At 39.3% G+C, this 23069-nt stretch overlaps 2 protein-coding genes across 2 annotated transcripts in view; one reads left to right on the forward strand and one right to left on the reverse strand.

The window, feature by feature from the left end:
- The window catches only part of PXMP4 (peroxisomal membrane protein 4), a 772061-nt gene that overhangs the window by 289189 nt on the left and 459803 nt on the right, over positions 1 to 23069 (forward strand). The window lies entirely within an intron of this gene.
- The window catches only part of ASIP (agouti signaling protein), a 203727-nt gene that overhangs the window by 74653 nt on the left and 106005 nt on the right, over positions 1 to 23069 (reverse strand). Inside the window, exons 7-9 of the mRNA XM_049698941.1 lie at positions 21160 to 21233; positions 19693 to 19774; positions 18316 to 18555 (exon numbers count right to left, since the gene is read on the reverse strand). The gene's annotated coding sequence lies outside the window, so the exon portion shown is untranslated. The remainder of the gene's footprint in view (positions 1 to 18315; positions 18556 to 19692; positions 19775 to 21159; positions 21234 to 23069) is intronic.

A 23069-nucleotide genomic window follows, 5' to 3' on the forward strand; every position in this document is an offset into this window, starting at 1 on the left:
CATGCCGCGGAGCGGCTGGGCCCGTGAGCCATGGCCGCTGAGCCTGCGCATCCGGAGCCTGTGCTCCGCAACGGGAGAGGCCACAACAGTGAGAGGCCTGCGTACTGCAAAAAAAAAAAAAAAAAAAAAGAAACGCTAAAAAGGTATTTTTCAGGTGGAAGGAAAAAGGAAAAGCACAAAACTGAAAAGAAAAATACAGAGCAACATAAAGTTAAAGACAATGGGTAAATTTAATACTGATTGTATAAAACAATGGCAATGACAATAACAAAAATACAAATAAAATTTATATAAAACTATATTTGAAGTATAAATTTTAAAATATATAATTAAAATATATGGCCCTGAGAACACAAAAGGGGTGTATGTGTGTGTGTGTGTGTGTGTGTTGGATAATTGAACTTAAAGTGTTTTTAGATCCTTACATTGTCTGGGAGATAGAAAAGTTCCTATTTGATTCATGATACTCATAGGGTACTGTAGGGTACTCATTTAAAAAAAGAATAAAAACCTGCTAGGGTGGGGTGGTGGTCCATACTACTGGGCCCCACAGGACACTTCCTACATAAAGACACTCCATTAAGAACACGAGATGTAGCTGATTTACCTAATACATAGAAACAAACACAGAGAATTGGGCAAAATGAGAAAACAAAAGAATATTTTCCAAACAAAAGAACAAGACAAACCTCAGAAAAGAAAATGGAGTAAAATGGAGATAAAGCGACCTTACAGTTAAAGAATTCAAAGTAACGATATAAAGATGCTCATTGAACTTAGGAAAAGAATGGAGGAACACAATGAGAACTTCAACAGGAAGAGAAAATATAAAGAAGAACCAATCAGAGCTGAAGAATACAATAATGGAAACGAAAATCATACTAGAGGGAACCAACAGCAGATTAGATTATGCAGAAGAATGGATCAGTGATCTGGATGACAGGGTAGTGGAAATCACCCAACAGACCAGCAGAAAGAAAAAAGAAACAACAACAACAAAAAATGAGGATAGTTTAAGGGACCTCTAGGACAACATCAAGCATACTAACATTCACATTATAGGGGTCGCAGAAGGAGAAGCAAGAGAGAAAGGGACAGGAAACCTATTTGAAGAGATAATGGCTGAAAACTTCCTGACATTGCAAAGAAAACAAACACCCAACTCCAGGAATCACAAAGAGTCCCAAACAATGACCCCAAAGAGAAACACACCAAGACACATTATAACTAAAATGTCAAAAGTAAAAGATAAAGAGAGAATTAAAAGCAGCAAGAGAAAAACAACTAGTTAAATACAAGGGAGTCCCCATAAGCCTACCAGGTGACTTTTCAGCAGAAACTTTACAGGCCAGAGGGAGTAGCAAACATATTCAAAGTGCTGAAAGGAAAAAACTTACAACCAGCAATACTCTACTTGGCAAGGTTATCATTCAGAATTGATGGAGAGACAAAGAGCTTCCCAGACAAGCAAAAGTAAAGGAGTTTATCACCACTAAACTGAACTTATAAGAAATATTAAAGGGACTTCTTTAAACAGAAAAGAAAGGTCATAACTAGAAATACGAAAATTATGAAAGAAAAAAATCTCACCAATAAAGGCAAACATATAGTAAATGTCGTGGATCAACAACCTGCATAGCTAGTATGAAGGCTAAAAGACAAAACTAGTAAAATCATATATATCTACAATAATTAGTAAAGGTATACACACAAAAAGATGTAAAATATGAAGTTAAAAACATAAAGTGTCAGGGGGAGATGTTAAAATGTAGTGTTTTTAGAGTGCACTCAAACATAAGTGACCATCAACCTAAAATAGACTGCTAAATACATAGGTTGTTATATAAGAACCTCATGGTAACCATGAGCCAAAAACCAATGAAGAACACACAAAATATAAAGAGAAAGAAATATAAATGTAACACTAAAGAAAGGAATCAAATCATAAGGGGAGAGAGCAAGAGAAAAAGAAAGGAATAGAGATCAATAAAAATTACCAGAAAACAATTTAAAAATGGCAATAAGTATATACCTATCAATAATTAATTTAAATGTAAATGGACTATACGTTCCACTCAAAAGACACAGGGTGGCTGAATGGATAAAAAAACAACCGCCACCAAAAAAAAAAAAAAAAACAACCACATATATGCTGCCTAGAAGAGACTCACTTCAGATCTAAAGACACACACACTAAAAGTGAGGGGACAGAAAAATATATTCCATGCAAATGGAAACAAAAAAGAAAGCTTGGGGAGCAATATTTATAACAGGCAAAATAGACTTTAAAACAAAGACTGTAACAAGAGATAAAGAAGGGCATTACATAATGATAAAGGAATCACTCCAAAAAGAAGATATAACACTTGTAAATATATATGCACCAACATAGGAGCACCTAAATACATAAAGCAAATATTAGCAGACATAAAGGAAGGAATTGACAGGAATTCAATAATGGTAGGGGACTTTAACACCCCACTTACATCAGAGGATAGATCATCCAGAAAGAAAAACAGTAAGGAAACTTTGGCCTTAAACTACACTTTATACCAATGAACCTAGTAGATATATAAAGAATATTCCATCCAAAAACTGCAGAACACACATTCTTTTCAAATGCACATGAAACATACTCCAGGATAGATCACATGTTAGGCCACAAAACAAGTCTCAATAAATTAAGGAAGACTGAAATCCTATCAACCATCATTTCTTTTCTTTTCTTTTTTTTTTTTGGTGGTACGCGGGCCTCTCACTGTTGTGGCCTCTCCCGTTGAGGAGCACAGGCTCCGGACACGCAGGCTCAGTGACCATGGCTCACGGGCCTAGCCGCTCCGTAGCACGTGGGATCTTCCCAGACCGGGGCACGAACCCGTGTCCCCTGCATCGGCAGGCAGACTCTCAACAACTGCGCCACCAGGGAAGCCCTCAACCATCATTCCTGACTACAACAGTATGTGACTAGAAATCGATTACAAGAAAAAAAACTAGAAGAAACACAAACACATGGAGTCTAAACAACATGGTACTAAACAGCCAATGGATCACTGAAGAAATCAAAGAGAACAAAAACGCTGGAGACAAATAATAATGGAAACGCAATACTGCAAAATCTATGGAACACAGCAAAGGCAGTTCAAAGTGCGAAGTTTATAGTGATACATGCCCATGTCAGGAAACAAGAAAAATCTCAAATAAACAATCTAACCTTACACCTAAAAGAACAATAAAAAGAACAACCCCACCACCACCAAAGTTAGTAGAAGGAAGGAAATAATAAAGATCATAGTGGAAATAAATGAAATAGAGGCAAAAACTAGAAAAGATTAATGAAACTAAGAGCTAGTTCTTTGAAAAGTTAAACAAAATTGATAAATCTTTAGCCAGAATCATCAAGAAAAAAAAAGAGAATGGGCTCAAATAAGTAAATAAATCAGAAATGAAAGAGGATAATTTACAACTGACATCACAGAAGTACAAAGGATCATAAGAGATTACTATGAACAATTATATGACAACAAATTGGACAACCTAGAAGTAATGGATAAATTCCTAGAAACATATCTTCCCAAGACTGAATCAGAAGAAACAGAAAATCTGAACAGACATTACTAGCAATTAAATTGATTCAGTAATAAAAAAACTTCCAACAAACAAAATAACACACAGCTTCACAGGTGAATTCTACCAAGCATTTAAAGAAGAGTTAATACCTATCTTTCTCAAACTATTCCAAAATTGATGAGGAAGGAATGCTGCTAAACTCATCCTATAAGGTCAGCATTACCCTGATACCAAAACCAGACAAAACATCACAAAAAAGGGAAATTACAGGTCATATCCCTGATGAATATAGGTGCAAAAACACTCAACAAAATGCAGGAAAACTGAATTCAACCATACATTAAAAGGATCATACACCATTATCTAGTGGAATTTATCCCAGAAGAGCAAGGATGGTTTGATATCTGCAAATCAATCAATGTGCTACACCACATTAACAAAACAAAAGATAAAAATCATATGATCCTCTTAAAAATGGAGAAAACCTTCTGACAAAATTCAACATCCATATATTATAAAAATTCTCAACAAAGTGGATATAGAGGGAACATACCTCAACATAATAAAGGCCATATATGACAAACCCATAGCTAACATCATACTCAATGGTGAAAAGCAGAAATCATTTCCTCTAAGATCAGGAACAAGACAAAGATGCCCACTCTTGTCACTTTTATTCAACCACACTATTGGAGTTTCTAGCCACAGCAATCAGATAAGAATAAGGAATAAAGGACATCCAAATTGGAAAGGAAGAAGTAAAACTGTCACTGTTTTCATATGACATGATACTATATATAGGAAACCCTAAAGACTCCACCAAAAATTGCTAGCACTAATAAATAAATTCAGTAAAGTTGCAGGATACAAAATTAATACACAGAGATCTGTTGAGTTTCTACACACTAATAACTATCTATCAGAAAGAGAAATTAAGAAAACAATCCCATTTATGGTTTCATCAAAAAGAATAAAATACTTAGGAATAAATTTAACCAAGCAGGTGAAAGACCTGTATTCTGAAATCTATAAGACACTGAGGGAGGAAATTGAAGACAACACAAATAAATGGAAAGATACACCATGCTCATGAATTTGAATAATTAATTGTTAAAATATCCATACTACCTAAAGTGATCTACAGATTCAATGCAATCCTTATCAAAATACCAATGGCATTTTTCATAGAACTAGAACAAATAATTCTAAAATTTGTATGAATCATGAAAGATCCTGAATAGCCAAAGCAATCTGAGAAAGAAGAACGAAGCTGGAGGTATCAAGGTCCCTGATTTCAGACTATACTACAAAGCTATAGCAATCAAAACACTATGGTACTGGCACAAAAACAGACACATATATCAATGGTAGAGAATAGAGAGCCCAGAAATAAATCCATACTTATATGGTCAATTAATCTATGACAAAGGAGGCAAGAATATACAATGGGGAAAAGACAGCTTCTTCAATAAATGGTGTTGGAAAACTGGACAGCTACATGCAAAAGAATCAAACTGGACCATTTTCTTACACCATATACAAAAATAAATTCAAAATGGATTAAAGACTTACCTGAAATCATAAACCTCCTAGAAGAAAACACAGGTAGTGAACTCTTTGACACTGGTCTTAGTAATACTTTTCTTGGATCTGTTTCCTCAGGCAAGGAGAACAAAAGCAAAAATAAACAAATGAGACTACAACAAACTAATAAGCTTTTGCACTGCAAAGGAAACTTTCAACAAAGCAAAAAGGCAGCCTACTGAATGGGAGAAGATACTTGCAAACAGTATATCTGATAAGGGGTTAATATTCAAAATATACAAAAGACTCATACCACTCAAAAAAAAAAAACAATTAAAATATGGTCAGAGGACCTGAATAGACATTTTTCCAAAGAAGACATACAGATGACCAACAGATACATGAAAAGATGCTCAACATCACTAATCATCAAGGAAATGGAAATCAAAACTGATGAAATACCTCTCACCTGTCAGAATCACTATCATCAAAAAGACAACGGGGGGACCTTCAAGATGACGGAGGAGTAAGACGTGAAGATCACTTTCCTCCCCACAAATACATCAAAAATACATCTGTATGTGGAACAACTCCTACAGAACACCTACTGAACGCTGGCAGAAGACATCAGATTTCACAAAAGGCAAGAAAATCCCCATGTACTTGGGTAGGGCAAAAGAAAAAAGAAAAAACAGACAAAATAGGGATGGGACCTGCACCTCTGGGAGGGAGCTGTGAAGAAGGAAAAGTTTTCACACACTAGGAAGACCCTTCATTGGTGGAGACAGAGGGTGGGCGGGAGGGGAAGCTTCGGAGCCACAGAGGAGAGCACAGCAACAGGGGTGCAGAGGGCAAAGCGAAGAGATTCCCCCACAGAGGATTGGTGCCGACCAGCACTCACCAGCCTGAGAGGCTTGTCTGCTCACCCACCGGGGCGGCTGGTGGCTGGGAGCTGAGGCTCGGGCTTCAGAGGTCATATCCCAGGGAGAGGACTGGGATTGGCTGTGTGAACACAGCCTGAAGGGGGCTAGTGGGCCACTGCTAGCTGGGAGGGAGTCCGGGAAAATGTCTGGACCTGCCTAAGAGGCAAATGACCATTGTTTCGGGGTGCACGAGGGGAGGGGATTCCTTCCCTGTCTGCCCACAGAAGGCAGAGCACCACCTAAATGAGCTCCAGAGATGGGTGCAAGCCATGCCTATCAGCTTGGACCCCAGAGACGGGCATGAAAGGCTAATGCTGCTGCTGCAGCCACCAAGAATCCTGTGTGCAAGCACAGGTCACTCTCCACAGCCCCCCAGGAGCCTGTGCAGCTCGCCACTGCCAGGGTTCCGTGATCCAGGGACAAGTTCTCTGGGAGAACACACGGTGCACCTTAGGTTGTTGCAACATCACGCTGGCCTCTGCCACTGCAGGCTTGCCCCGCATTCCAATTATAACTACTGTACCCCTCCCTCTCCCTGGCCTGAGTGAGCCAGAGCCCCCTAGTCAGCTGCTCCTTTAACCCTGTCCTGTCTGGGTGGGAACAGATGCCTGAGGGTGACCTACACACAGAGGTGGAGCCAAAACCAAAGCTGAACCCCAAGAGCTGTGTGAACAAAGAAGAGAAAAGGAAATCTCTCCCAGCAGCCTCAGGAGCAGCAGGTTAAATCCCCACAATCAACTTGATGTACCCTGCATTTGTGGAATAACTGAATAGACAACGAATCACCACAAAATTGAGGTGGTGGACTTTGGGAGCAATTGAAGTCTTGGGGTCTGCTGTCTATGACTGATTTGTTTCTGACTTTTATGTTTATCTTAGTATAGTTTTTAGCACTTGTTATCATTGGTGGATTTGTTTATTGGTTTGGTTGCTCTCTTCTTTTATTATTATTTTTTATTTTAATAATTTTTTTTCTTTCTTTTTTTTTTTCCCTTCCTTCTGAGCCGTGTGGCTAACAGGGTATTGGTGCTCCAGCCTGGTGTCAGGCCTGAGCCTCTGAGGAGGGAGAGCTGAGTTCAGGACATTGGACCACCAGAGACTTCCCAGCCCCACATAATATCAATCTGTGAGAGCTCTCCCAGAGACCTCTATCTCAACACTAAGACCCAGCTCCACCCAACGGCCAGCAAGCCCTGGTGCTGGTCACCCAGTGCCAATCAACTAGCAAGACAAGAGCACAACCCCAACCATTAGCAGAGAGCTGGCTAAAATCATACTAAGTTCACAGACACCCCAAAACACATCACCAGACGTGGCCCTGCCCACCAAAAAGACAAGATCCAGCCCCACCCACTAGAACACAGGCACCAGTCCCCTCCACCAAGAAACCTACACAACACACTGGACCAACCTCACCCACTGGGGGCAGACACCAAAAACAACGGGAACGGCAAAGCTGCAGTCTGCAAAAAGGAGACCCCAAACACAGTAAGTTAAACAAAATGAGACAATAGAGAAATATGCAGCAGACGAAGGAGCAAGGTAAAAACCCACCAGACCAAACAAATGAAGAGGAAATAGGCAGCCTACCTGAAAAATAATTCAGAGTAATAATAGTAAAGATGATCCAAAATCTTGGAAATAGAATGGAGAAAACACAAGAAACATTTAACAAGGACCTAGAAGAACTAAAGAGCAAACAAACAATGATGAACAAAACAATAAATGAAATTAAAAATTCTCTAGAAGGAATCAATAGCAGAATAACTGAGGCAGAAGAATGGAAAAGTGACCTGAAGATAAAATAGCGGAAATAACTGCTGTGGAGCAGAATAAAGAAGAATGAAAAGAATTGAGGACAGTCTCAGAGACCTCTGGGACAATATTAAATGCACCAACATCTGAATTATAGGGGTCCTAGAAGAAGAAGAGAAAAAGAAAGGGTCTGAGAAAATATTTGAGGAGATTATAGTTGAAAACTTCCCTAACATGGGAAAGGAAATAGTCAATCAAGTCCAGGAAGCGCAGAGAGTCCCATACAGGATAAATCCAAGGAGAAGCATGCCAAGACACACATTAATCAAACTATCAAAAATTAAATACAAAGAAAAAGTATTAAAAGCAGCAAGGGAAAAGCAACAAATAATATACAAGAGAATCCCCATAAGGTTAACAGCTGATCTTTCAGCAGAAACTCTGCAAGCCAGAAGGGAGTGGCAGGACATATTTAAAGTGATGAAAGGGAAGAACCTACAACCAAGATTACTCTACCCAGCAAGGATCTCATTCAGATTCGACAGAGAAATTAAAACCTTTACAGACAAGCAAAAGTTAAGAGAATTCAGCACTACCAAACCAGCTTTACAATAAATACTAAAGGAACTTCTCTAGGCAGGAAACACAAGAGAAGGAAAAGACCTACAAAAACAAACCCAAAACAATTAAGAAAATGGTAATAGGAACATACATATCAATAATTACCTAAATGTAAATGGATTAAATGCTCCAACCAAAAGACTGGCTGAATGGATACAAAAGTAAGACCTGTATATGTGTTGTCTACAAGAGACCCACTTCAGACCTAGGGACACATAGAGACTGAAAGTGAAGGGGTGGAAAAAGATATTCTATGCAGGGCTTCCCTGGTGGCACAGTGGTTGAGAGTCAGCCTGCTGATGCAGGGGACATGGGTTTGTGTCCCGGTCCGGGAAGATTCCACATGCCACGGAGCGGCTAGGCCCGTGAGCCATGGCTGCTGAGCCTGTGCGTCTGGAGCCTGTGCTCCACAATGGGAGAGGCCACAGCAGTGAGAGGCCTACGTAACGCAAAAAAAAAAAAAAAAAAAAAAAGATATTCTATGCAAATGGAAATCAAAAGAATGCTGGAGTAGCAATTCTCATATCAGACAAAATAGACTTTAAAATACAGACTATTACAAGAGACAAAGAAGGACACTACATAATGAGCAAGGGATCAATCCAAGAAGAAGATATAACAATTGTAAATATTTATGCACCCAACATAGGAGCACCTCAATACATAAGGTAAATGTTAACAGCCATAAAAGGGGAAATTGACAGGAACACAATAATAGTAGGGGACTTTAACATCCCACTTTCACCAATGGACAGATCACCCAAAATGAAAATAAATAAGGAAACACAAACTTTAAATGACACATTAGACAAGATGGACTTCATTGATATTTATAGGACATTCCATCCAAAAACAACAGAATACACTGTCTTCTCAAGTGCTCATGGAACATTCTCCAGGATAGATCATATCTTGGGTCACAAATCAAGCCTTGGTAAATTTAAGAACACTGAAATCATATTAAGTATCTTTTCCAACCACAACGCTATGAGAATAGATATCAATTACAGGAAAAAAACTGTAAAAAATACAAACACATGGAGGCTAAACAATACACTACTAAATAACCAAGATATCATTGAAGAAATCAAAGAGGAAATCAACAACACCTAGAAACAAATGACAATGAAAACATGATGACCCAAAACCTACGGGATGCAGCAAAAGCAGTTCTAAGAAGGGAAGTTTATAGCTATACAAGCCTACCTCAAGAAATAGGAAATATCTCAAATAAACAACCTAACCTTACACCTAAAACAATTAGAGAAAGAAGAACCAACAAACCCCAAAGTTAGCAGGAGGAAAGAAATCATAACGATCAGATCAGAAAGAAGTGAAAAAGAAATGAAGGAAACAATAGCGAAGATCAATAAAACTAAAAGGTGGTGCTTTGAGAAGATAAACAAAATTGATAAACCATTAGCCAGACTCAACAAGAAAAAAAGGAAGAAGATTCAAATCAACAGAATTAGAAACGAAAAAGAAGTAACAACTAACACTGCAGAAATAAAAGGATCATGAGAGATTACTGCAAGCAACTATATGACAATAAAATGGACAACCTGGATGAAATAGACAAATTCTTAGAAAAGCACAACCTGCCAAGACTGAACAAGGAAGAAATAGAAAATATAAATAGACCAATCACAAGCACTGAAATTGAAACTGTGATTAAAATCTTCTAACAAACAAAAGCCCAGGACCAGATGGCTTCACAGGTGAATTCTATCAAACATTTAGAGAAGCGCTAACACCGACCTTCTCAAACTCTTGCAAACTATAGCAGGAGGAACACTCCCAAACTCATTCTACGAGGCCACCATCACCCTGATACCAAAACCAGATAAAGTTGTCACAAAAAAAGAAAATTACATGCCAATATCACTGATGGACATGGATGCAAAAATCCTGAATAAAATACTAGCAAACAGAATCCAACAGCACATTAAAAGGATCATACACCATGATCAGGTGGGGTTTATCCCAGGAATGAAAGAATTCTTCAATATACACAAATCAATCAATGTGATACACCATATTAACAAACTGAAGGATAAAAACCATATGACAATCTCAATAGATGCAGAAAAAGCTTTCGACAAAATTCAATACCCATTCATGACAAAAACTCTCCAGAAAGTAGGCATAGAGGGAACCTACCTCAACACAATAAAGGCCATATATGACAAACCCACGGCAAACATCATTCTCAATGGTGAAAAACCGAAACCATTTCCTCTAAGATCAAGAAGAAGACAAGGTTGCCCACTCTCACCACTGTTATTCAACATAGTTTTGGAAGTTGTAGCCATGGCAATCAGAGAAGGAAAAGAAGAAGTAAAGCTGTCACTCTTTACAGATGACATGATACTATACATAGAGAATCCTAAAGATGCTACCAGAAAACTACTAGAGCTAATCAATGAATCTGGTAAAGTAGCAGGATACAAAATTAATGCACAGAAATCTCTTACATTCCTATACACTAATGATGAAAAATCTGAGAGAGAAATTAAGGAAACACTCTCATTTACCACTGCAACACAAAGAATGAAATACCTAGGAATAAAACTACCTAAGGAAACAAAGACCTGTATAAAGAAAACTATAAGACACTGATGAAAGAAATTAAAGATGATACAAAAAGGTGGAGAGATATACCATGTTCTTGGATTGGAAGAATCAACATTGTGAAAATGACTATACACCAAAGTCAATCTACAGATTCAATGCAATCCCCATCAAACTACCAATGGCATTTTCCACAGAACCAGAACAAAAAATTTCACAATTTGTATGGAAACACAAAAGACCCCAAAAAGGCAAAGCAACCTTAAGAAAGAAAAATGGAGCTGGAAGAATCAGGCTCCCTGACTTTAGACTATACTACAAAGCTACAGTAATCAAGACAGTATGGTACTGGCAGTAAAACAGAAATATAGATCAATGGAACAGGATAGAAAGCCCAGAGATAAACCCATGCACATATGGTCAGCTTCTCTTTGATAAAGGAGACAAGAATATACAGTGGAGAAAAGACAGTCTCTTCAATAAGTGGTGCTGGGAAAACTGAACAGCTACATGTAAAAGAATGAAATTAGAACACTTCCTAACACTGTATACAAAAGTAAACTCAAAATGGATTAAAGACCTAAACCTAAGGCCAGACACTATCAAACTCTTAGAGGAAAACATAGGCAGAGCACTCTATCACATAAATCATAGCAAGATCCTTTTTGATCCACCTTCTAGAGAAATGGAAATAAAAACAAAAATAAACAAATGGGATCTAATGAAACTTAAAGCCTTTTGCAGATCAAAGGAAACCATAAACAAGAGGAAAAGACAACACTCAGATTGGGAGAAAATATTTGCAAACAAAGCAACTGACAAAGGATTAATCTCCAAAATATACAAGCAGCTCATGCAGCTCAATATCAAAAAAACAAACAACCCAATCCAAAAATGGGCAGAAGACCTAAATAGACATTTCTCCAAAGAAGATATACCGATTGCCAACAAAGACCTGAAAGGATGCTCAACATCACTAATCATTAGAGAAATGCAAATCAAAACTACAATGAGGTATCACCTCACACTAGTCAGAATGGCCATCATCAAAAAAAATCTACAAACAATAAATGCTGGAGAGGGTGTGGAGAAAAGGGAACCCTCTTGCACTGTTGGTGGGAATGTAAATTGATACAGCCACTATGGAGAACAGTATGGAGGTTCCTTAAAAAACTAAAAATAGAACTACTATATGATCCAGCAATCCCACTACTGGGCATACACGCTGAGAAAATCATAATTCAAAAAGAGACATGTACCACAATGGTCAGTGCAGCACTGTTTACAATAGTCAGGACATGGAAGCAACCTAAGTGTCCCTTGACAGATGAATGGATAAAGAAGGTGTACCACACATATACAATGGAATATTACTCAGCCATAAAAAGAAACGAAATTGAACTATTTGTAATGAGGTGGATGGACATAGAGTCTGTCATGCAGAGTGAAGTAAGGCAGAAAGAGAAAAACAAATACCGTATGCTAACACATATATATGGAATCTAAAAAAAAAAATGTTTCCGATGAACCTAGTGGCAGGACAGGAATAAAGATGCAGATGTAGAGAATGGACTTGAGGACATGGGGAGGGGGAAGGGTAAACTGGGACAAAGTGAGAGAGTAGCATTGATATATACACTACAAAATGTAAAATAGCTAGTGGTAAGAAGCTGCATAGCACAGGGAGATCAGCTCGGTGCTCTGTGACCACCTAGAGGGGTGGGATAGGGAGGGTGGGAGGCAGATGCAAGAGGAAGGAGATATGGGGATATATGTAGACATTTAGCTGATTCACTTTGTTATACAGAAGAAACTAACACAACATTGTAAAGCAATTATATTCCAATAAAGATGTTAAAAAAAATAAAGCAAAAAAAGACAACAGATAACAATAATTGGTGAGGATGTTGAGAAAAGTGAACCTTTGTGGACTGTTAGTGCAAATATCAATTGGTACAGCCACTATGGGAAATAGTATGGAGGTCCCTCGAAAAATTAAAAATAGAACTACCATATGATCTAGCAATTCCACTTCTGGGTGGAAAACAAAAGGAAACGAACCCACTAAATTGAAACACGTGTGAATAATATATGTTCAGTACAATAATGTTCATTGCAGCAATACTTACGACAGCCAAGCTGTGGAAGCATTCTAAATATCCACTGATATATGAATGGATAAAGAATATGTGGTATATATACACAATGGAATATCATGAACTATAAACAAGAATGAAATCTTGCCATTTGCCACAACATGCCACAACTTACGCTAAGTGAAATAAGTCGGAATGAAAAAGACAAATACCATATGTTTTCACTTACGTGTGGAATCTTAAAAAACAAAACAAACAAAACAAAACAGAACTAGACATAGATACAGAGAACAAACTGTATCAGAAAACAGAGAACAAACTGATTGCCAGAGGGGACAGGTATAGGGTGTTGGGTGAAATAGGTGAAGGAGATTAAGAGGGACAAAATTCCAGTTATAAAATAAATAAGTCACAAGATGTAATATACAGTATAAGAAATATAGTCAATAATACTGTAATATCTTTGTACGGTGACAGATGGTTATTAGACCTATCATGATGATCATTTCATAATGTATTTAAATGTCAAATCACTATGTTGTACACCTGAAACTAACATAATATTGTATGTCAACTATACGTCAATAAATAAATAAATAAAATTTATGTGGAAATGCAGAAGTTCAAGAATAGCCAAGACCTCTTGGGGAAGACCAGAAACATGAAAAACTTATTCTATTATGTATTAAGTCTCATTATAGTAGCTACAGTATTTGACACAGCATGGAATTGGCACAAAGACGAACTAATAGATAGATAGAAAAAGAATGGACATCCCAGAACCAGATTCACATATATTGGTAAATTATAAAAGGAATTGACAGTCTTTTCAGTACACGATCCTGGGTCAACTGGATATCCATATGGAAGAAAAAAAGGAGACATGACCTTATAGCATATCTTAAAATCAATTCCAGGTGGACAACGTTGTCAGACTACATTGCCACTAGCTATATTTAATTAAATTAATTAAAGGAAATAAAATTTAAAATTCAGTGCAACAGACATACTGGCCACATTTCAAGTACTCAATAGCTGCATCATATTGGCTGTCATATTGGACAGCACAGATAGAGAATAGTTCCATCATTGCAGAAAGTTCTATTGGAGAGCACTATTCTAAAAGAAATTATAGGAGAATATCTTTATGACTTAAGTAGGAAAAAATTTCTTAAACAGAAGTTTTAAAAAAGATGCTAACCATAAAAGAAAAGCTTGAAAAATCCAGTTCAATTAATTTTAATTTAAATTAGGAACTCCTTTTCAACAAATAACACTAGAAAGACTATAATGCAAGCCACAGAATAGAATAAGAGCCAGGTTTAGGGTGAGGCAAGTGAGGTGCTAAGCTTGGACACAATTTTTAAAGGGGCACCAAAAAAACCCCTCAGTAATCAAAACAAATAAGACATTATGCAATATTTTTAAAAAGCAGAGTTAATTTTTAAAAATCCATGATGAGCAAAATGTCATAATTTTAAATAAAGATAGGTATCAGTATTTCTGAGTTTTCCTTTGCCTCAGGCTCCAATATGATTTGACAGCATTGTGGGAAATGATATTTGCAACATGTACACAACAATGTCCATAATATTTAAAGAACACTTATAGATCAATAAAAATGTCAGACAACCCGACAGAAGAATAGGTTCAAGACCTGAAAGTTATTTCACAAAACAGTATATCCAAATGTCCGATAAATATATTAAAACGTGCTCAACTTCATTAGTCATCAAGGAAATATAAATTAAAATAAAAAAGCATTCCACTACTCTCCCACCAAAATGGCTAAATGTAAAAGACAGACAATACCAAGTGTTGAGGAGAAATCTCAGACATGGCTGGTGGGAGTGTAAAATGATGCAACTAATTTGGAAAAATGGCAGTATCTCTTAAAGCAGAACTCACACGTCCCATAATTCAGCAATTCCATTTCTAGATATACCCAATAGAAATGCATTCATATGTTCAGCAAAAAACTGTTCATAAATGTTCCTAATAGAACTGTTCATAATAGTCCCCAACTGGAAACAACCTAAATGTCCATCAATAAGGCAATGGATAAATAAATTGCGGTATATAAATTCATGAAATATTATAGAGCAATGAAAATAAAATATTACTACATGTAGGAATTCCCTAGCGGTCCAGTGGTTAGCACTCTACCCTTTCACTGCAGGGGGCAAAGAGTTCAATCCCTGGTCGGGGAACTAAGATCCCACAAGCCGCGTGGTGCAGCCAAAAAACAACAACAAAAAAACCAACCAAACAAACAAAAAAACCCCAAAAAACCCCAAAATATTACTACATTCAATAACATAACTGAATCTTACAAACATAATATTAAGCAAAGGAAGTCACACATCAAAGTATATACACATATACATAAACCCTCAAACAGGCAAAACTTGATTATGGTGTTAGAAGTCAGGTTAGTGGTTGCCCTTGGGAAGAAAGGGACTTAAAGAGGGCATGAGGGGGTTCTGGGTACTGGTAATGTCCTATTTCTAGATCTAGGTTTAGGTTTCCTGGGTGTGTTTATGTGGTGAAAATTCGTCAAGTTGAAGGTTTTTTTGTCTAATAGAAACAGAAAAACTTTCAATAACAACTTTACTTAAAAGAAAATAAAAGTATGTCCAGACCATTCAGGATCCCAGTGAAGAGGGAGATCAAGATTTTAAAAATTAAGTAATCAAGTGACAAAGTCAGCTGTCACAACTGTCTCCCTCTGACCCCACTCCCTCTCCCCTAGCTAAGGCAGATACTTTCAGCTTTCATCTTATCCACAAGTAGGGGAAGCTAGTCTTTGTCTTCCCATTTTATGCACGGAAAGATGGCTGCCCTGAGCGGGTCAATGACTAGATTAAGGCCTCACAGGCTGTTAGAAGTAGATGCAGGACTAGAAACTGGTCTCCTAATTCCTATTCCTGAGCTTTGTGCACCAGGGCCTGCTGCTCCTGTGAATCAGGTCACCTGACCACACCGAAGCTCTAATCCGTGAATGCCTTCACTAGGGTCCAGTGAATTTTTCTCTGCGTCCCTAACTTACAGTGATGCTAAGGATGGGGATGGCCTCCTAATTTATTTCACAGTTGAACTAACTTAAAGCAGATACCTAGTCAGTCATCACTGTATACGCTTCTCTGGAAGCAAATGTCAAAGGGTGCAACTACAGGACACAAGGAGGCAATTTTAAATAACCACTTTTCCCTCTTCTAAAAGTCCAATTACTGACTGTATTGAATGAGGCCTGATGGCACTTGAGAGCAGAACAAACCAAGGAAAGAGTGAAACACATGGGATACTGTCTGCAGTGACTATTTCTAAACAAATGAAAGAGTCACACTTCTCATCTTTTAAATAAGATTTGAATTGTGGTTTTAGAATGTTTTGAATTTAGTACTTTTGCTCCAAGCTGATTCTTCTTAAAAACACCTGAATATAAAGAAAGAATCTGTAAGCACGGGTTTCGGGAACAGATGTAGACAGAACTGGTGTCTGTCTAGCAGGCAATTTGTGGCTGTGTCCTACCTGTGCGCAGGCCATGAGAAGGGCTTATGGACCTCTCCCCCACTGCAATGCCCCCATTCGTCTTCTTTTTCCTCAAGAGAGCTGCCTTTTGAGCAAATGCAGACCTCTAGGAGATCTAAGGACTACTTTGGCCCCAAGACCCAGCTGCATAGGTATTCAAATTGGATACAGACTTTAGCTTTACAGTTCTTTCCAATTTTCTCCCCAAAATCTGAATAAATGTTCCCTACCCAACTGAAGTCAGTTTTCTCTCAAGCCATGATCTATGTCTTTGTGCACATTCTCCTTGAACTATATTCTTTCTTATGTCAATCAAAGATGACGCTCTGCTACCCTCCACCATCCCCCAACCCCAACACATACACCGACATCTGATCTTTTTGGTTTCTATTTTCTATTTCTCTTCTGTAATAGCTCTTCTCTCTTTTTGACTAGTGTCCTGGCTCTTTTGTCCAACTTTGAACACTTGGGCTCCTTTGCTTCCTCATGCTGGACTGTAACTGCATCTTTGCTAGAATGCTTACCCATATGTAGAAGTGCTTGGAAGAGAGAAAGATTCATGGTGTAACCGAAAGATGGCAAGTTTTATGTTATTTTAACTTTTGATAATCCTTCAGACTGTCTTGAAGAACCAGAAACAGCCCTTTCCCAGATTGCATTCCAACCCCGAGCCACTTACACAAAATGAGGCTTACTGCACTAGACAGTAAAACCGCCAATTAAAATAATTGTCTTGAATTGCGTTATATATTTCCTTATATCCTTGAATATTCTCAGGGCTCCAAAGCAATTGAATCTGGTATGTGGTTTCCTAGACCCACAAGTCTATTTTTCAAAGCCTCAACCTAAGAGAGACTGAAACCAGACACTTCAACCACAATTTACTTCTTTTGAGGTAAAGATTGGTCTCCTTTCTACATCTGTCTGACAGGATGTTTGGGTGACCAAATCAAAAGGCTATAATGATCCCTCCATTCCTGCTAATTACCTTTGCATGGGGCCATCCTGCTGAGGGTCATGCCCAGAATGAAGCCATCAGTGTCAGTGCCCCGATCCTTAATGAGATCCCTGTGGTTTAAGCAGAGCAGATGCAGACACATGCCCTACCTTCAACATGAGTGAGAGTCTTTTCCTGCATTTTCAGAGCAGTTTGACCAAAGGAACTATTGTAACTTCATGCTTCCAGCGTATGGTTCCATTTCTCCCTGGATTTGTTCTTCATATTATCTGTGTTGTCGGTTCATTGCAACATGGCTGCTCCCTCCACGAAGGTTCTTCTCCTTTCCTACACGTATGTCAATAGAACTCTGCATTTTGGTACAGTGAAAGGCACAAACCTGCAGGCTTCTCTTCTCTGGTACTATATCAGGTAACTGTACACAAGGCATGGGCAAGGGCCGGCTGCATTTACAATAATTTGGGTGCTCAGATATAGGAAAATTCACACCCGAATAAGAAACTGTGATTACGAAACTTCAATTAGTGGAATGTACCAGGCAAAAATCATTTAGGCACCGAGGGCTTGGGGAAATTTTTACTATAGAAGAAACAAAGAAAGTAGAAGAAAATGAGGAAGAGGAAGGAGGGGAGAGAAAGGAAAAAGAAGAGGAAGAAAAAGAGAAGAAGAAATTGAGCTCACAGATATCATACTAAGCATAGATATCGCACTGTACCAAAACACCCGCTGAGAAAGAGAAAGAGATTTCTTCTTCCCACACTGGGCTCACCTCGCGCTCTACAGGATACTGTTCCGGCAATCGTCAGTAGCAGCTTTCTGTGGTCAATAATAGATAATTCCAGATCAAAAGAAGGGTTCTGAAATCAAGATGTCGTTTTTTAGATCGATGGGCTCTCCAAGTGGAATCCAGGGATCTCTGGTGGGTTGGCAAAGATTCTTCCAATTGTTCTGTGGGTTGGGTCAGTATGCAAGGCACAGAAGTATGTTGGGTGGTTTGTTTTTTTTCCCTCTGAAACAATATTTTCCGCTGTGGATTTCAATCAAAACTTAAAAGCATCAAAACAAACATGTTTAAAGGGAGCTACAAATAATCACAGGGATTCAGCAAAAACAGCTCAAAAGTGGTTTTTTGTTTGTTTGTTTGCTGGCTTGTTTAGTCTAGTAAATAGGTGAGACACTCTTGTTTTGCTCAAATAGTCTAAGGACTAAAAATTTTGAGACTCAACAGTCCAGATGAAAAGATGAACCTTGCAAAGCACCCGTCTTCAAGGGGAAGAAAGTCAGGTCCTTTCTCCTCTGAGTTTCCCATTTCCCAGTGTCATTTAGTTCCTGGTCCTCTCTCTCTGTACTGCTTTCTAGCTCAGTGCCCACAGCTCTGAAGTCAGAAGCAGCCATTGCCAAGGAGAGCCCTTCTCTGCTGCCATGGCTATCTTTGCTCAGGTTTCTCTTCCAGGGAGCGGGAGCTCAGGTGTGGGGTAAAGGAGGTGTCAATTGCAGCTGCAGCTTGGGAAGGTCTGTATTTCCTCATCCCAGTCCCACAGCAAGAGTTAACCCCAGGAGAGCCTGGGCCGCTGGAGGGGAGTTTTGTGAGCTATCTAATGACCCAATTGTTACCCATATATTGTAGCACAACAAAACTGTCAGGCCATCTAGGCTGCTCAGATGCCATGAGATAAAATTTAGTACTTATGTCTACGTCTGCCTTTCTGTCTCTAACAGAGCAATGTGTACATTCAGCTATTTGTTGGACCAATTTGCACAGTCATGGTTTCTTAGAAGAATTTCAAAACGGATGCGCTGCCTATACTGCAGGTAAACAGTGTGGGAGCCGTAAATTAGAATGGACTCAGAGGCCTGTAATTGGATTTTGCTGAAGTATTTGCAACACCATTTACCTATTCAGATAATTCTGTCACATGTACAAAGTGCTCTCAGATAACTCAGATGTCACCCTTAATTACTCAGATGCTGTTAGCCCTCTCAATCCTTTGGTGCAGACCCACTCAAGAATAAAGGAAGCAATGTTCTCACCTTGCTTGATAAGGTGAGAAGAACTTGTTCGCTCTTCGAATGTGATTGAAAAAAAAAAGAAAGAAAGAAAGAGGAAAAAACCAGTCCCAACATCTGAATGGAATTTATTACATACCTCTCTGGGACCCCCTGGTTCTTGAATGTTTCAGCTAAGGATTCCCTCTTCCAAAGTCTGCAGAAGCTCAAGGACCCGCAGCCTGTCAGAGAATGATACTTTGTTGCCAGTTACTGCAAGTTGGTTTAAATATGCTGTCAAGATGCTGTAGCTGTGATCAAACCCCTGGCAGGGGGAGGCGGGGCAGAACGTGCCACGTAAGCATGCTCCCGTGTTTCTGTGTGGACACCCAGTGGGAAGGATAGTTGCCACTTTTGGAGAAACTGAAGGTTCTCTACTGTATTACATGATATGCCAGCACTAGAATCTGCCTCATGCAGGTAAAGTCCACAAACTTACTCATGTCTTGAGGAGATCTATGTTTGGTTCCTATTATGGCTAATGTTTCTGGATTCCTTGGGTATCAAGAAAGAGGATCAGAGTATCAGAAGACCTGGTTTCAGCTCCGACTGCCGCTTACAAGCTCTAGGATTTTAAACTAATGTATCTGCTTTCTCTGAGCTTCGGTTTATCAGTACCATGGGTAAATAATATCCTCAATGGAGGTACTGGGGAATGAATTGAGATAATGATATGCAAAGTGCCTGGTGGTGTTCCACACACGTGAACTGTGTGTGAATCTGGGGGAGCACATTTTGGCAAACGACGACTCAGCCTTGAAAGAGGAAGACCCCATAATTATAATGGGAGCCCAGGGAAGGGCTTCAGTGACTGCTAATACCCTGATTTACTGCAACTTTTTGGAGGATATTTGTTCTTAAGTTGAAATGGCAGAACACGCACTGAACTGGAAGTTAGGCAATCAGTGTTCTAGTCTTGACTCTAGTAACAACAAAGCTAGATGAGTTTGGGCAAGTCATTTAATCTCTTTGTGTTTGTATGTATAATAGTGAGAGTCATACTTTCCCTTTCCAAAGTTTAGCATTATTGTGATGCTTAAATAAGATAGGGTCTATACAAAAATATATAGAACATATTAAAATATAATTAATTTTGGTCAAAAGCTTCAAAACAATCCTATCAACCTATCAATGCCTAACACATTCTGGCACATGCGTCTGATACTTAATCCTATTTCTGTGGCTGATAAGAATGAGTTATAACTGGCAATGTCCTCACTGAATTCACCCAAATAGCCAGTCCCTTGCGTTCTGTGTATAGCCCTTGACGGGCAATGAGAAATAACATCAGGAAAGGAGCAAAGGCTGAACTCCAGCTTTTCTAAATTTCCTGCAAATGCATGGTTGGAGCTTCTAGAATGAGGGCTATGTCTTTTGTGGCTAGAATTGAGGGTCCTCTTTGAAGCCAAAGGGCTTCAGGAGATTGCTCCCTGTTTTGACTTAAGCATATAGTGGAGCAGGTCAGGAGGTCTGGGAGGCAGGGACAGTATCATCTTTGCAACTTTTTGAAGCTTAAGACAAAATCCCACCCTTAAATCCCTGATCACGCAACCTTGTAAACACTTACTTTCAACAGTAGCCAAGAAGGAGAACCATTCTCTCTATGAGATTTTTCATTTCCCTTCCCATCCAAGAAAATACCTGCAGAAGAAAGTTAGGAAAACTCATGTTTATTTGTTTTTGTTTTATTGTTTGCTTTTCCACGACCCAGCAGACTGCAGATCTGCCCTGGGTGAACAGATTATGGGAGAGGTTTATGGAGCAGGCTCTCAACCCTGAGGCACTGAGGCTCTATTCCTTTCTTATAGTAAAAGGTTACCTGGAATGTTCCTCCCATTTATGGGTCAGCCTGGGCCCTAAAACAAAGCCAGCTGCCCCAAACTCTTCTGCATGGACATGGAGACTTGTGGACATAGAGCTTTTCCCACAAATGCTGCCTTTTACAGGAAGCCACTGAAGTGATGGGCTGGGGTTGGGGAGCAGGGAGGCAGCAGGTGGACAGTGAGAATTAGGATTCAATTTTTCCTTGGGTGCCTTGGCCTTGGTCTGCAAAGCAGAAGACACTGTGAGGTATCCCAGTTCCAGGCATGCAGCACCTCCTCCCCAAAACTTGTTTAGTGTCCTTAAACAATCCCCACTCACGTAGCAGTAAGAACAGGAACGCACTGGAACTAACAGAAGCCCTGGCATTTAAAGTCCTACAGCAGATCCAAATCCAGGCTTCCACATTAGAACCATGCAGTTTATCCTTTTAGAAGGAGTCATTAGCATGAATTTCGTTTTAATGCTTATGGATTCTATCTACCTCAGGAGCACCTTGGAAAAATCTAAGATAAATCTAAAAATCTAAGAAAAATCTTAGAGAACCTGTATCTAGTTAGATTCACAGTAAACAACTAGATAAAGGGCTGCTAGTTTAATATTTTTAAGGTGTGGGGTATGTCAGTTCATTAGAGATAAGAGTAAGTTGGGACAGTTTTTGTTTGGGGGGCATCTGGTCAGGAGGCCTTTAGGGGACCAGGATGTTCCAGGGAGTGGATAATCTCATTCTCTGGCCTTTATTGTTTGAAATTCTACCAATCTGGGTCTGAAGAGAGTGGAAATGGGCTATGAGTTCAAGGACAGGAGGGCCCTTAGGTAGGGGGGCCATACTTGTGAGTACAGGGCTGCCAGGATTGGGATAGGCACAACCCTCTTCTTCCCAAAACTTGTTTCCTGGCTGGCCCTCCTTCCTCTAGTTTTTCAGGCCCTGTGATCTTTACTGCAAAGCAAACCATGTGGTTTTGATTCTGGCTCCTGGCTTACTGAGAGTGTTTCATGTCTCCAGCGACAGGAAGCCCTCCAGCCTCTTTAAGCAGCTGCTCTGGTATCTAAGAGAGGAGGCCAGCTCTTTTGGACTCCCCCACCAGCTGGGCATGGCAGCTCAGTGGAGGGCAACACACAGTGTGGAGAAAGGATAACAAGAATGGCTGTAGGGGTGAGGAGACACTCCTGGGATTCACAGAAGTGGACTCCAGGCTCTCCCACTTGTGTGTATCTGTCCAAAGAACTGACTTTTTCCCCTTAATGCTGCCCCTGGGTTTCCATTTGAGTATTCCTGGAGAAGGAAGAGCAGTACCTAGTCCTTCTGGAAGTGATAGGGGAGGGAAGTCCCTTAAAAGGGACCACACAAAGCATCTAATCCCATGGATTGGTGCTTCAGTCAAATGAACTTCTGGTGAGTTTCAATGGGATTCACTGGAAGAAAATTCTGTGATTTGAGTGGTAGGGACAGTGGAGGTTAAGGGAAGTCAATCACTTCTCAGAAGGGATTGAAGCTACTCTATTGCGAAAGGGATGACGGTATACTGACAGGCTAATGAAAGTCTTGAAGCAATCATTTTGTTTATTTATATAATGCTTTATAATTTTCAGTCATTTCATCTTGTCTCTAGGCCTGTGCTCTTGATGACCTTTCCACTTGAAATTTTTTTCTGC

The sequence above is a fragment of the Orcinus orca genome, chromosome 16 (assembly GCF_937001465.1).
Source record: "Orcinus orca chromosome 16, mOrcOrc1.1, whole genome shotgun sequence".
In the NCBI taxonomy this organism is placed as follows: domain Eukaryota; kingdom Metazoa; phylum Chordata; class Mammalia; order Artiodactyla; family Delphinidae; genus Orcinus; species Orcinus orca.